The sequence below is a fragment of the Ranitomeya variabilis genome, chromosome 1 (genome assembly GCF_051348905.1).
Source record: "Ranitomeya variabilis isolate aRanVar5 chromosome 1, aRanVar5.hap1, whole genome shotgun sequence".
In the NCBI taxonomy this organism is placed as follows: Eukaryota; Metazoa; Chordata; class Amphibia; order Anura; family Dendrobatidae; genus Ranitomeya; species Ranitomeya variabilis.
The window spans coordinates 736288403-736302479 of record NC_135232.1 but is presented as its reverse complement, the minus strand read 5'-3'; positions in this window follow the sequence as shown (position 1 = coordinate 736302479).

Sequence of the window (14077 nt, the reverse complement as noted above, 5' to 3'; positions counted from 1 at the left end):
TGTAACCTTCTCAGAAGATGGCAGGATCTGAGCAGAAATGGCAGATTGAAAATCGTCAGACCCAGGAGGGTGGCGACAAATGAGATAGGAGGTTTGAAGGGTAGAGCTGGGACACCTGATAAAGTCCCTACTGCACCCGCCCCTTTGACTCCTCCAATACCATAACTGTATTCCCTCATGGACTAATCCAACACAGATCTTTAGATAAAAGTTGTGGAATATTCCATGTGATGTGTGATTGAACAGTTTTGCCATTTGTTGATGACTAATGATGTTTGTTTTTGTTTTAATAGTTTGATGTGAAGAAAAAAAATCCTGGGAGCACATTATGACATATGTGCTGGCGGATATGATGAATTGGGTTTTGTCTTTGTGATGCATAAATTTGCATTCATCATTTGAGGGTTTGTAATGCCTTCCAATTGACAGTCCGCTGTCATTTGGTGCTAGACCTTGGTGTTTTTAAATGGCAAAAGACCACAACAGACACAAGATGACTGTATGTGGAAGCCATTGTGAACGAGACATACAAGGAAAAGAGGGTGTTAAAATTACAGACAATGAATTTAGTGAGATGACAAAAAATTATGGGGGTTGACTGAAGTAATAGATGACATGACTTATTTGTTACATGTTTGTCACTGTTTGTTGTTTGTGCAAACCCCTGTATTTGTCATGGATATCCTTTGTTTAAAATTGGTTCATAGCCAAAGAAAATCCACATGGTCACAGTGATTAGTTTTTCTTTCTTTCTCTTTTTTTTTTTAAAGGAACAATTTTCTCCTTTCAGCCCACCAAATGTTTGATTGAGGGTGGAGGGGTTTAAATTAACCTTTTGTTTGTTTGCAGGATTGAAAGAAAAATCCTTGGCCATCTGATTACCATGTGTGAACTGTAAATAGTTTTTGTCTTTTCAGAATTGAAACAGGAGTCCACCTACTTAAATTTAGATGTGACTTATTTTATGTTTTGAGTTTTTTCACGTTTTTTTATATATTGGGAATTCTGTGTATATTGGGTTTTTGAAAAACGTATATGTTATTTTAAGTGAATGTTTGTTTTTCGTTTTTTAACTTGCATCTACACTTCACTACAGAATTAACATGCAATGCAAATGTGTGGGTTACCCAAAGTGTGATTTTCTTTGTTTTATATGTAAATGAGAAACTTTACTGGGTACTGAATGAATGCATTGCTGAAATCAGGGACAGTGTGTGGATGTAATGTGCTTGTTATTGATATAAATAATTAATTTGTTAGAATTGGGTTAAAAGCATATTTGTTTGCATTATGTTTTTAATGAAAAATGTGGAAACATTTAATGACTGATTTTGATTTTGATTATTAACATAATTTAGTAATTTTTTAATGACATTATTACACCAGAAATGATCACTATTATGCAAATTTGTTTGATATTAATTTGATGCATTTAATAACTGTGTTTGATATTTTGGAGTTATGATATATTTCAATGTGTAAGTCATGATATATATATACACTCACCGGCCACTTTATTAGGTACACCTGTCCAACTTCTTGTTAACACTTAATTTCTAATCAGCCAATCACATGGCGGCAACTCAGTGCATTTAGGCATGTAGACATGGTCAAGACAATCTCCTGCAGTTCAAACCGAGCATCAGTATGGGGAAGAAAGGTGATTTGAGTGCCTTTGAACGTGGCATGGTTGTTGGTGCCAGAAGGGCTGGTCTGAGTATTTCAGAAACTGCTGATCTACTGGGATTTTCACGCACAACCATCTCTAGGGTTTACAGAGAATGGTCCGAAAAAGAAAAAAAATCCAGTGAGCGGCAGTTCTGTGGGCGGAAATGCCTTGTTGATGCCAGAGGTCAGAGGAGAATGGGCAGACTGGTTCGAGCTGATAGAAAGGCAACAGTGACTCAAATCGCCACCCGTTACAACCAAGGTAGGCCTAAGAGCATCTCTGAACGCACAGTGCGTCGAACTTTGAGGCAGATGGGCTACAGCAGCAGAAGACCACACCGGGTACCACTCCTTTCAGCTAAGAACAGGAAACTGAGGCTACAATTTGTACAAGCTCATCGAAATTGGACAGTAGAAGATTGGAAAAACGTTGCTTGGTCTGATGAGTCTCGATTTCTGCTGCGACATTCGGATGGTAGGGTCAGAATTTGGCGTAAACAACATGAAAGCATGGATCCATCCTGCCTTGTATGGAGCATCTTTGGGATGTGCAGCCGACAAATCTGCGGCAACTGTGTGATGCCATCATGTCAATATGGACCAAAATCTCTGAGGAATGCTTCCAGCACCTTGTTGAATCTATGCCACGAAGAATTGAGGCAGTTCTGAAGGCAAAAGGGGGTCCAACCCGTTACTAGCATGGTGTACCTAATAAAGTGGCCGGTGAGTGTAATGTATATATATATATATATATATATATATATATATATATATATATATATATATATATATATATGATACACATGTTTTATTGAGTATATAGTTAGTATTTAGTATTAGAAATATGTTTGCTATCGTAGAAAATTTCAAAGGTCGTTTTGGGCATATTTTATTAGACCAGGTATTTTTGTTTTATTCATGTGATGAAGGGGTGGAGAAATAAGCCACCAGGACCAGAACTTTTGGACTGATTTATCATGGACCAAGTTAATACATCTTGGATTGTTGCTTTGGACTGAACTTTTTCAAGTGTGACTTTGAATTTCTTTCTAATAGTGCAGGCTGCTTCTGTGCCAATGTCCAATTGAGTGCTGAGTCCGAGCCCAGATGCTGCTAACCCGTGACCAGGGTGAACCTCAGAACCACCAGCTGATGACAAGCGAGGGGAGAACTTTCCCTAGAAGCCTGAATGTAAATGGCTTATAAAGTGAGGTCCTGACCAGCTGCAGCAATAGAAGACGAAGGGACTCAGCCATGGACACGGACACCTGCACCCCCCTCACCTGTTGCTTTGCAGAGACAAGGGATTAATGTCATAAGGGTGGGGACAGATTATGTTTGAGTCTGCCATTTGGCCAACCAGGGAAAAGCAGTGAAGTCATCTTGGCCTTTAGGCAAGAGGATGAGGGCACAATAATCCCCGTGCTTTCCCTGCAACGTAGACCAATCTAGATTTATAGTCTAAAGAAGAAAAGAAGATTTCTGCAAATACATTTCATTTTCCAGTATCTTTGGTCCATTGTTTTGTTTTTGATTTTTGATTTTTATGTCCATTGTTTTTGGTACCAACGTAGTTTTCTATTGGTAGCAAACAAATAAATATATGGGAACAATGTATAATGGTTTATGAAGAATTTGAATAGTTTAGTGGTGGGATAATTAATTAAAGTGATTGAAATCAAGGGTGGAATGTGTTGTATTATATGTTTTTTAATATGATTTCAACACTCCAATTAATACGAATTATAGAGAGACACACAGAGACAGATTTGAATGAGCGAGGACACAGAGAGAAGGCCGATTTTGACTACTACCATTTCCAATGTAATGTATGACTTATGTTTATTGATTATGTGTTATTTTGAGTGACTGTTTATATTTATTATCTTTTATTAAGTAAATTCATTTTTGTCTTATTCAATTTTCATGTGAGCATTTATTTATTCATCACAATTTCTTTGAACCTTAACAAAACACCAGGAGACAAGGTCACAGATCTATGGAGGAGACAGGTTGTGGATGGCTTTGTATGTCATGTTTAGGATTTTGAACTGGAGTCTCTTGGTGATAGGAAGCCAGTGAAGGGATTGACATACAGGAGAGAGTGGGGAATAGCGGGGGGAGAAAGGTTGATTAGACAGGCAGCAGAGTTTAGGATAGATTGGTGGGGTGTGAGAGTGTTAGAGGGGAAGCCACAAAGTAGGAGGTTGCAGTAGTCAAGGTGGGAGATGATGAGGGCATGCTCTAGAGTTTTCGCAGATTCTAGGTTGAGGAATGTACGGATTCGGTAAATATTTTTGAGTTGAAGTAGGCAGGAAGTAGAAAGAGCTTGGATATGTGGTTTGAAGAAGAGATAAGAGTCAAGGCTTACCCCGAAGTAGCGAGCTTGTGGGACTGGGAAGAGTGAGCATCCATTTACTTTAATGGATAGGTCTGTCAGGGGAGTCGAGTGAGATGGGGGAAAGATGATGAATTCTGTTTTTTCCATGTTAAGTTTTACAAATCTAGCGGAGAAGAAGGCTGAAATAGCGGACAGACATTCTGGGACTTTGGTTAGTAGGGAGGTGATATCTGGTCCAGAAAGGTAGCTCTGTGTGTCATCAGCATAGAGATGATACTGCAAACCATGAGACACTAGGAGCTGTCCCAGGCCGAAGGTGTAAATGGAGAAGAGCAGGGGCCCTAGGACTGAACCTTGTGGGACTCCGACAGATAGGGGGCGAGGAGAGGTGGTAGTGTGTGAATTGGAGACACTGAATGTCAGGTCTGTTAGGTATGACGCGATCCAAGATAAGGCAAAGTCACTGATGCCAAGAGATGAGAATTTCTCTAGTAATAGGGAATGGTCCACTGTGTCAAAGGCAGAGGACAGGTCCAGGAGGAGGAGGACAGAGTAGTGCCGTATGGTTTTGGCAGTCAGTAGGTCATTGGTGACTTCTGTTAGGGCAGTTTTAGTGGAGTGACATGGTCGGAGACCAGACTGTAAGTGGTCAAAGAGGTAACAGGAAGAGAGGTGGGAGGACAGTTCAAAATTGACATGTTGTTCCAGGAGTTTTGAGGCATAGGGGAGGAGTGATATGGGGTGATAGCTAGATACAGAGGATGGGTCAAGCAAGTGCTTTTTAAGGATGGGTGTGATTGAGGCATGTTTGAACCATGAGGGAAATACACCAGTTGTTAGTGACAGGTTGAAGAGATGGGTTAGGGTTGGGATAAAGAGTGTGGTGAGGTTTGGGATGAAGTGGGATGGGATCAAGTCAAGCTCACAGGTGTGAGATGTGATCTCGAGAGTAGGGCAGAAAGTTGGTGTTCTGTAATGGTGGAGAAGCTGGTTTTGGAGGAGGAGGGCTAAGTAGTTAGGAGGAGGGATTCTGGTGGTTGTAGGCCAAAGCTGATGTTATCAATCTTCTGTTTGAAGAATGAGGCAAAGTCTTCAGCTGTGATAAGTGGAGAGGAAGGAGGTGCTGGAGGATGGAGGAGACAATTGAAGGTGTTGACTAGCTGTTTAGGGTTGTGAGAGAAGGAGGATATGAGAGATGAAAAGTAGGTTTGTTTTGATGTGGCGAGTGTGGCCTTGAAAGTAGTGAGAGACTCTTTGAATGAAGTGAAATCCTCATTGGAGTGTGATCTTTTCCATCTTTGCTAAGCAACCCTGGAAGCCCGCCTCAGTTCTTTGGTCATGCTGGTGTGCCAGGGTTGTCTGTTGATTTTGCGAGCTTTGGTATGTGTGAGAGGGGCGAGCAATTCAAGAGCTGTAGCTATTGTGGTGTTATATAAAGCGGCAGCGGCATCCGCATTGTGTAGGGAACTTATGTCTCTAAGGCCGGGGTCACACACAATGTATAAAAAAATCTGTCCGATTTAGTCTGCTGAGAATCGCACAAATGTTTTCCGTATGGTGATCCGTATCTCATCCGTGTGCAATGCCAGGATGTGTTTTTTTCTCTAAAAAGTATCCGTGTGTCATCTGTATGGTGAGATTTTCTCACACACTTGCAAAATGAGCAAATAATGGCTCAGCCTTTCCTGTCACCTGCCCAATGCCTGAGAATTTCTCACAAGTCACATTGATGGTCCATGTGCTGTGCGATTTTTTTCTCGCACCCATAGACTTGCATTGGCATTTCTCAGCTGAGATACGCAGACAATCGCAGCATGCTGTGATTTCACTCGCAAGTGTAATATGGACGAGAAAAAAACGGCCTAAGAGGGAGAAGTGATTCAGAGAGTGAGTCTATATCTAGGTGTTTGAGATTTGTGCGTGGGTGTGCAAGTTTGTGGGGTGGGGATTGTGGACCTGGAGGGGAAAGGGAAAAAAATGTGAGTAAGTTGTGGTCAGAAAAAAGTATAGGTGAGTTAGAGAGGTTAGATAGGGAGCAGAGGCGGGTGAAGATGAGGTCCAGTGTGTGGCCTTCTTTGTGAGTGGCTGCAAAAGACCATTGAGTGAGGCCAAAGGAGGAAGTGAGAGATAGAAGTTTAGTGACAGCTGAGTGGGGTTTGTCAATGGGTATATTGAAGTCACCCATGATGATAGTGGGGATGTCAGCGGAAAGGAAGTGAAGTAGCCATGTGGTGAAGTGGTCGAAGAAGGTGGTGGCTGGCCCTGGGGGCAGTATATGACAGCCATTTGGAGGTTGGTTGGAGAGTAGATGCACACAGATTGCACCCCAGTGGAAGGGAGGGTAACAGAGGGTGGAAGTGGGATGTGAGTGTGGTGCCCTAAGGTCCTGGTCATCACAGTAATGTTGCTCTCCTCATGGGGAGAGTGATGTTACGTTTGGAGGCAACGAAGGAGAACTCTTTGTCAGGTAACACAATGCATGCAACATGTTCACATTCCAGACCAGAAGGGGGAGCTCTAAGCCTGTTTAAGGTGAATTCCCATATAAGTACATCCTGATCTAGAGGGAAAGAGTTCAGTTCCTGTCAGAGAGACAGAGGGAAAGGAAGCAGAGGAGCCGTGTAGCCTGAAGTGCTACAGCTCCTGGAAGGAGACATTTCAGAAAGCAGAATACGTTGCAGTGAGCATGCAGGAAAGCAAAGCACAGGAAAGGATACCAGAAGGGGACCAGCCCCGAGCAGGCTGCCTCCTTCTGAGGCGCAGATAATGCCGGTAGCCGAAACACCGAGGTAGTAAGGACCTCTACGCCTTACTTCAGAGACTGGCAGGACAGCAAATTGCAAGTTACCTGTCCGCACCCACACCCAGTAGGCACGGTGGCACCCCTCAGAGGCCAGGGCATGCTAGAGTCCCTATAAACCACCTCAAGCCACCAGACATACGGGTTTTGTCCTATCTGACTACAGGGGATGGAGAGAGAAACACCACATCTGTGAGGACCTTATTTGAAGCTTATGCAGTAAGGGACTACACCACTACAGCTCAAGGGAAGGCTATTGATTTCCACCTAGACAAGGGGACTCTGGACTTGCTTCCAAACCGGCTGGACTCTACCTGCCCTGTGATCTTGTGCCCTGGACTGTGGCTGCTGAAACCAACAGTAAACAAGGTAAAGAGACTGCAATCCTGTGTCATTGTTCTTCACTGCACCTCTCACCATTCTACCATCTACATACTGGGAAGCCCTGGGGATATACTTCACCTGTGGGAAGGTATACCATCTAGCTGCCATAACATCACCTGTTGTGAATTTGGATTCTGGGCTCCCCCGGTGGCTACTGGTGGAATTGAACTGGTGTCTTCATCTTCTCTGTTCACCTGTTCCCATCAAGATGTGGGAGTCGCTATATAACCTTGCTGCTCTGTTAGTTGCTTGCCGGTCAACAATGTTATCAGAAGCCTCTCTGTGCTTGTTCCTGCTCCTAGACAACTACTAGATAAGTTGGACTCTTGTCCATGTTTGTTTTTGCATTTTGTTCCAGTTCACAGCTGTAGTTTCGTTACTGTGTCTGGAAAGCTCTTGTGAACGGGAATTGCCACTCTGGTGTTATGAGTTAATGCCAGAGTTTTAAAGTAATTTCTGGATGGTGTTTTTGATAGGGTTTTCAGCTGACCATGAAAGTGTCCTTTCTGTCTTCTGCTATGTAGTAAGTGGACCTCAAATTTGCTAAACCTATTTTCATACTACGTTTGTTATTTCATCTCAACTCACCGCCAATACATGTGGGGGGCCTCTGTCTCCTTTCGGGGTATTTCTCTAGAGGTGAGCTAGGACTAATATTTTCCTCTGCTAGCTTTATTTAGTCCTCCGGCTGGGCTGGGCATCTAGAATCAACGTAGGCATGCTACCCGGCCACTGCTAGTTGTGCGTTAGGTTTAGTTCATGGTCAGCTCAGTTCCCATCTTCCAAGAGCTAGTTCCTATATATGCTTATGCTATGTTCTCTTGCCATTGAGATCATGACAGTTTGACCGGCCCGCAAAGTGTTAATTGTTTGGGCTGAAGCAGGAGAAAAAGAAGTGTTGAAGGGAAATTTTTTTTTTTTTCCCCTCAGAGTTTTGCTGCCTAGCCCTTAATTGCTGTCTAGCTGCTTCTTACCTCCTCTTAACCCTTGAATGGCTCTGTGTCCACCTGTTTGTAATGGATCTTCAGAGTGTAACTGCAGGTTTGAATAATCTCGCCACGAAGGTACAAAATTTGCAAGATTTTGTTTGTCATGCACCTGTATCTGAGCCGAGAATTCCTTTGCCGGAATTTTTCTCGGGGAATAGATCCGGGTTTCAGAATTTTCGAAATAATTGCAAATTATTTTTGTCTCTGAAATCTCGCTCTGCCGGAGACCCTGCACAGCAGGTCAGGATTGTGATTTCCTTGCTCCGGGGCGACCCTCAAGACTGGGCTTTTTCATTGACACCAGGGGATCCTGCGTTGCTCAATGTGGATGCGTTTTTTCTGGCCTTGGGGTTGCTTTATGACGAACCTCATTTGGAGCTTCAGGCAGAAAAAACTTTGATGTCCCTATCTCAGGGGCAAGATGAAGCGGAAATTTACTGCCAAAGATTCCGTAAATGGTCTGTGCTTACTCAGTGGAATGAGTGCGCCCTGGCGGCGACTTTCAGAGAGGGTCTCTCTGATGCCATTAAGGATGTTATGGTGGGGTTCCCTGTGCCTGCGGGTCTGAATGAGTCCATGACAATGGCTATTCAGATCGATAGGCGTTTGCGGGAGCGCAAACCAGTGCACCATCTGGCGGTGTCCACTGAGAAGTCGCCAGAGAGTATGCAGTGTGATAGAATTCTGTCCCGAAGCGAGCGGCAGAATTTTAGACGGAAAAATGGGTTGTGTTTCTATTGTGGTGATTCTACTCATGTTATATCAGCATGCTCTAAGCGCACTAAAAAGCTTGGTAAATCTGTTTCCATTTGCACCTTACCGTCTAAATTTATTCTATCTGTGACCCTGATTTGCTCTTTGTCATCTATTACCACGGACGCCTATGTCGACTCTGGCGCCGCTTTGAGTCTTATGGATTGGTCCTTTGCCAAACGCTGTGGGTATGATTTAGAGCCTTTGGAGACTCCTATTCCTCTGAAGGGAATTGACTCCACCCCATTGGCTAATAATAAACCACAATACTGGACACAAGTAACTATGCGTATTAATCCGGATCACCAGGAGATTATTCGCTTTCTGGTGCTGTATAATCTACATGATGATTTGGTGCTAGGATTGCCTTGGCTGCAATCTCACAACCCAGTCCTCGACTGGAGAGCTATGTCTGTGTTGAGCTGGGGATGTAAGGGGGCTCATGGGGATGTACCTGTGGTTTCCATTTCATCATCCATTCCCTCTGAAATTCCTGAGTTCCTGTCTGACTATCGTGACGTCTTTGAAGAATCCAAGCTTGGTTCGTTACCTCCGCACCGAGAGTGCGATTGTGCCATAGATTTAATCCCGGGTAGTAAATACCCAAAGGGTCGTTTATTTAATCTGTCTGTGCCTGAACATGCTGCTATGCGAGAATATATAAAGGAGTCCTTGGAAAAGGGACATATTCGTCCATCGTCATCTCCCTTAGGAGCCGGTTTTTTCTTTGTGTCAAAAAAAGACGGCTCTTTGAGACCATGTATTGATTATCGGCTTTTGAATAAAATCACTGTTAAATATCAATACCCATTGCCGTTGCTGACTGATTTGTTTGCTCGCATAAAGGGGGCCAAGTGGTTCTCTAAGATTGACCTTCGTGGGGCGTATAATTTGGTGCGAATCAGGCAGGGGGATGAGTGGAAAACCGCATTTAATACGCCCGAGGGCCACTTTGAGTATTTAGTGATGCCTTTTGGTCTTTCTAATGCTCCGTCAGTTTTCCAGTCCTTTATGCATGATATTTTTCGCGATTATTTGGATAAATTTATGATTGTGTATCTGGATGATATTCTGATTTTTTCGGATGACTGGGACTCTCATGTCCAGCAAGTCAGGAGGGTTTTTCAGGTTTTGCGGTCTAATTCTTTGTGTGTGAAGGGTTCTAAGTGTGTTTTTGGGGTACAGAGGATTTCCTTTTTGGGATATATTTTTTCCCCCTCTTCCATTGAAATGGATCCTGTCAAGGTTCAAGCTATTTGTGATTGGACGCAGCCCTCTTCTCTTAAGAGTCTTCAGAAATTTTTGGGCTTTGCTAACTTTTATCGTCGATTTATTGCTGGTTTTTCGGATATTGCTAAGCCATTGACCGATTTGACTAAGAAGGGTGCTGATGTTGCTGATTGGTCCCCTGATGCTGTGGAGGCCTTTCGGGAGCTTAAGCGCCGTTTTTCCTCTGCCCCTGTGTTGCGTCAGCCTGATGTTGCTCTACCTTTTCAGGTTGAGGTCGACGCTTCTGAGATCGGAGCTGGGGCAGTGTTGTCGCAGAAAAGTTCTGACTGCTCCGTGATGAGGCCTTGTGCCTTCTTTTCCCGTAAATTTTCGCCCGCTGAGCGGAATTATGATGTTGGGAATCGGGAGCTTTTGGCCATGAAGTGGGCTTTTGAGGAGTGGCGCCATTGGCTTGAGGGGGCCAGACATCAGGTGGTGGTATTGACTGACCACAAAAATTTGATTTATCTTGAGACCGCCAGGCGCCTGAATCCTAGACAGGCGCGCTGGTCATTATTTTTCTCTCGGTTTAATTTTGTGGTGTCATACCTACCGGGTTCTAAGAATGTTAAGGCGGATGCCCTTTCTAGGAGTTTTGAGCCTGACTCGCCTGGTAACTCTGAGCCCACAGGTATCCTTAAGGATGGAGTGGTATTGTCAGCCGTTTCTCCAGACCTGTGGCGGGCCTTGCAGGAGTTTCAGGCGGAGAGACCTGATCGTTGCCCACCTGATAAACTGTTTGTTCCTGATGATTGGACCAGTAGAGTCATCTCTGAGGTTCATTCTTCTGCGTTGGCAGGTCATCCTGGCATTTTTGGTACCAGGGATTTGGTGGCAAGGTCCTTCTGGTGGCCTTCCCTGTCACGAGATGTGCGAGGCTTTGTGCAGTCTTGTGACGTTTGTGCTCGGGCCAAGCCTTGTTGTTCTCGGGCTAGTGGATTATTGTTGCCCTTGCCTATTCCTAAGAGGCCTTGGACGCACATCTCGATGGATTTTATTTCAGATCTGCCTGTTTCTCAGAAGATGTCTGTCATCTGGGTGGTGTGTGACCGTTTTTCTAAGATGGTCCATTTGGTTCCTCTGCCCAAGTTACCTTCTTCTTCCGAGTTGGTTCCTCTGTTTTTTCAAAATGTTGTTCGTTTGCATGGTATTCCTGAGAATATCGTTTCTGACAGAGGGACCCAATTCGTGTCTAGATTTTGGCGGGCATTCTGTGCTAGGATGGGCATAGATTTATCTTTTTCGTCCGCTTTCCATCCTCAGACGAATGGCCAGACCGAGCGGATTAATCAGACCCTGGAGACATATCTGAGGTGTTTTGTGTCTGCTGACCAGGATGATTGGGTTGCTTTTTTGCCATTGGCGGAGTTCGCTCTCAATAATCGGGCCAGCTCTGCCACTTTGGTGTCCCCGTTTTTCTGTAATTCGGGGTTTCATCCTCGATTTTCCTCTGGTCAGGTGGAATCTTCGGATTGTCCTGGAGTGGATGCTGTGGTGGAGAGATTGCATCAGATCTGGGGGCAGGTGGTGGACAATTTGAGGTTGTCCCAGGAGAAGACTCAGCTTTTTGCCAACCGCCACCGTCGTGTTGGTCCTCGGCTTTCTGTTGGGGATTTGGTGTGGTTGTCTTCTCGTTTTGTCCCTATGAGGGTCTCTTCTCCTAAGTTTAAGCCTCGGTTTATCGGCCCGTATAAGATATTGGAGATTCTTAACCCTGTTTCCTTCCGTTTGGACCTCCCTGCATCCTTTTCTATTCATAACGTTTTTCATCGGTCATTATTGCGCAGGTATGAGGTACCGGTTGTGCCTTCCGTTGAGCCTCCTGCTCCAGTGTTGGTTGAGGGTGAGTTGGAGTACGTTGTGGAGAAAATCTTGGACTCTCGTGTTTCCAGACGGAGACTCCAGTATCTGGTCAAGTGGAAGGGATACGGCCAGGAGGATAATTCTTGGGTGAATGCATCTGATGTTCATGCCTCCGATCTGGTTCGTGCCTTTCATAGGGCCCATCCTGATCGCCCTGGTGGTTCTGGTGAGGGTTCGGTGCCCCCTCCTTGAGGGGGGGGTACTGTTGTGAATTTGGATTCTGGGCTCCCCCGGTGGCTACTGGTGGAATTGAACTGGTGTCTTCATCTTCTCTGTTCACCTGTTCCCATCAAGATGTGGGAGTCGCTATATAACCTTGCTGCTCTGTTAGTTGCTTGCCGGTCAACAATGTTATCAGAAGCCTCTCTGTGCTTGTTCCTGCTCCTAGACAACTACTAGATAAGTTGGACTCTTGTCCATGTTTGTTTTTGCATTTTGTTCCAGTTCACAGCTGTAGTTTCGTTACTGTGTCTGGAAAGCTCTTGTGAACGGGAATTGCCACTCTGGTGTTATGAGTTAATGCCAGAGTTTTAAAGTAATTTCTGGATGGTGTTTTTGATAGGGTTTTCAGCTGACCATGAAAGTGTCCTTTCTGTCTTCTGCTATGTAGTAAGTGGACCTCAAATTTGCTAAACCTATTTTCATACTACGTTTGTTATTTCATCTCAACTCACCGCCAATACATGTGGGGGGCCTCTGTCTCCTTTCGGGGTATTTCTCTAGAGGTGAGCTAGGACTAATATTTTCCTCTGCTAGCTTTATTTAGTCCTCCGGCTGGGCTGGGCATCTAGAATCAACGTAGGCATGCTACCCGGCCACTGCTAGTTGTGCGTTAGGTTTAGTTCATGGTCAGCTCAGTTCCCATCTTCCAAGAGCTAGTTCCTATATATGCTTATGCTATGTTCTCTTGCCATTGAGATCATGACAATCACCCCAGTGTACCCCTTAAAGCAGCGTCGGTCACCCTGACTGAATACCACAGGTGGCATCACGACCATAAACTTTATCCCTTTAAAGACCTTTCCCTTTTATATGGACGTCCCAGGGCCACGGACCAGGTCAGCCACCGTGACATCCCCCTGTGAACACCGGACCCGGTACCGAGTAACCCCTTGCCCTGATGGGGCGCTCCATGGGTAATGGGGCAATTATCTGACAGGAGAAAACCAACTCCTCCGCCATGCTTGTTGCTGGGTCAGGGAATGTGGGAAAGGTGGAATCCACCATATGAAAGTGCAGCTGGAGATGCTGTGTCAGTGGGGGTGAGCCAGGTTTTGATGATAGTGTAAGGAGGTGAAGCACAAGAACAGTCCGGGGGCGGTTACCTTCTCGGCTCTGTGCCTGGAACCATTGAGCTGTGCTACAGGTTCCCCAGGGGTCAGACTTAGATACTGGGACAGGAAGGAAGCTGGGCAGAGAGGGAGAAAGGCGCGTGCAAGGAGTAGAGCAGCGTGAGCAGTGGTCAGAGCAGGGCGCAGCTGCGCTCCGGGAGAGAGAGTTCCCGGTCAGAGGATAAATACAGGGAGAATGCCCAGAAAGACTGTATCTTGTGAGTACATGAAAGCGGACTCTGTGACTGGAAAGGGGTGCTTTGAGACCCGTGCAGAGACATTGGCCCATGCAGAGACTGTGACCCCCTGGTACCCACGGTATCAGTACAGAGACTGTGACCCCTGGTATCCATGTATCAGTGCAGAGCCCCTGATTTCTGGTGAGAGACTTAATAATAGACTGATCATCGTTTTCCCGGGATAGACTGTGCTGTAAAAGCTAAAGACTCAGAGCCTGTGCATATCACATTAACTCCCGAAACCCCAGGCAGCGGGCTCCTAGAGACTACTCAGCCCACGGTCAACAGAGGGATGACAAGTGCCGCTGTATCTCGGCGCCTACGTTGGAGAAGACGACCCTTCAAGCAAGTCCTCATCAGACTGATAAGTGTTCTTTTTCTCATGAAATCCTGCTTAATTCTGTTGCACTGTTTGACTCTCATATTTTTGCACTGTTATA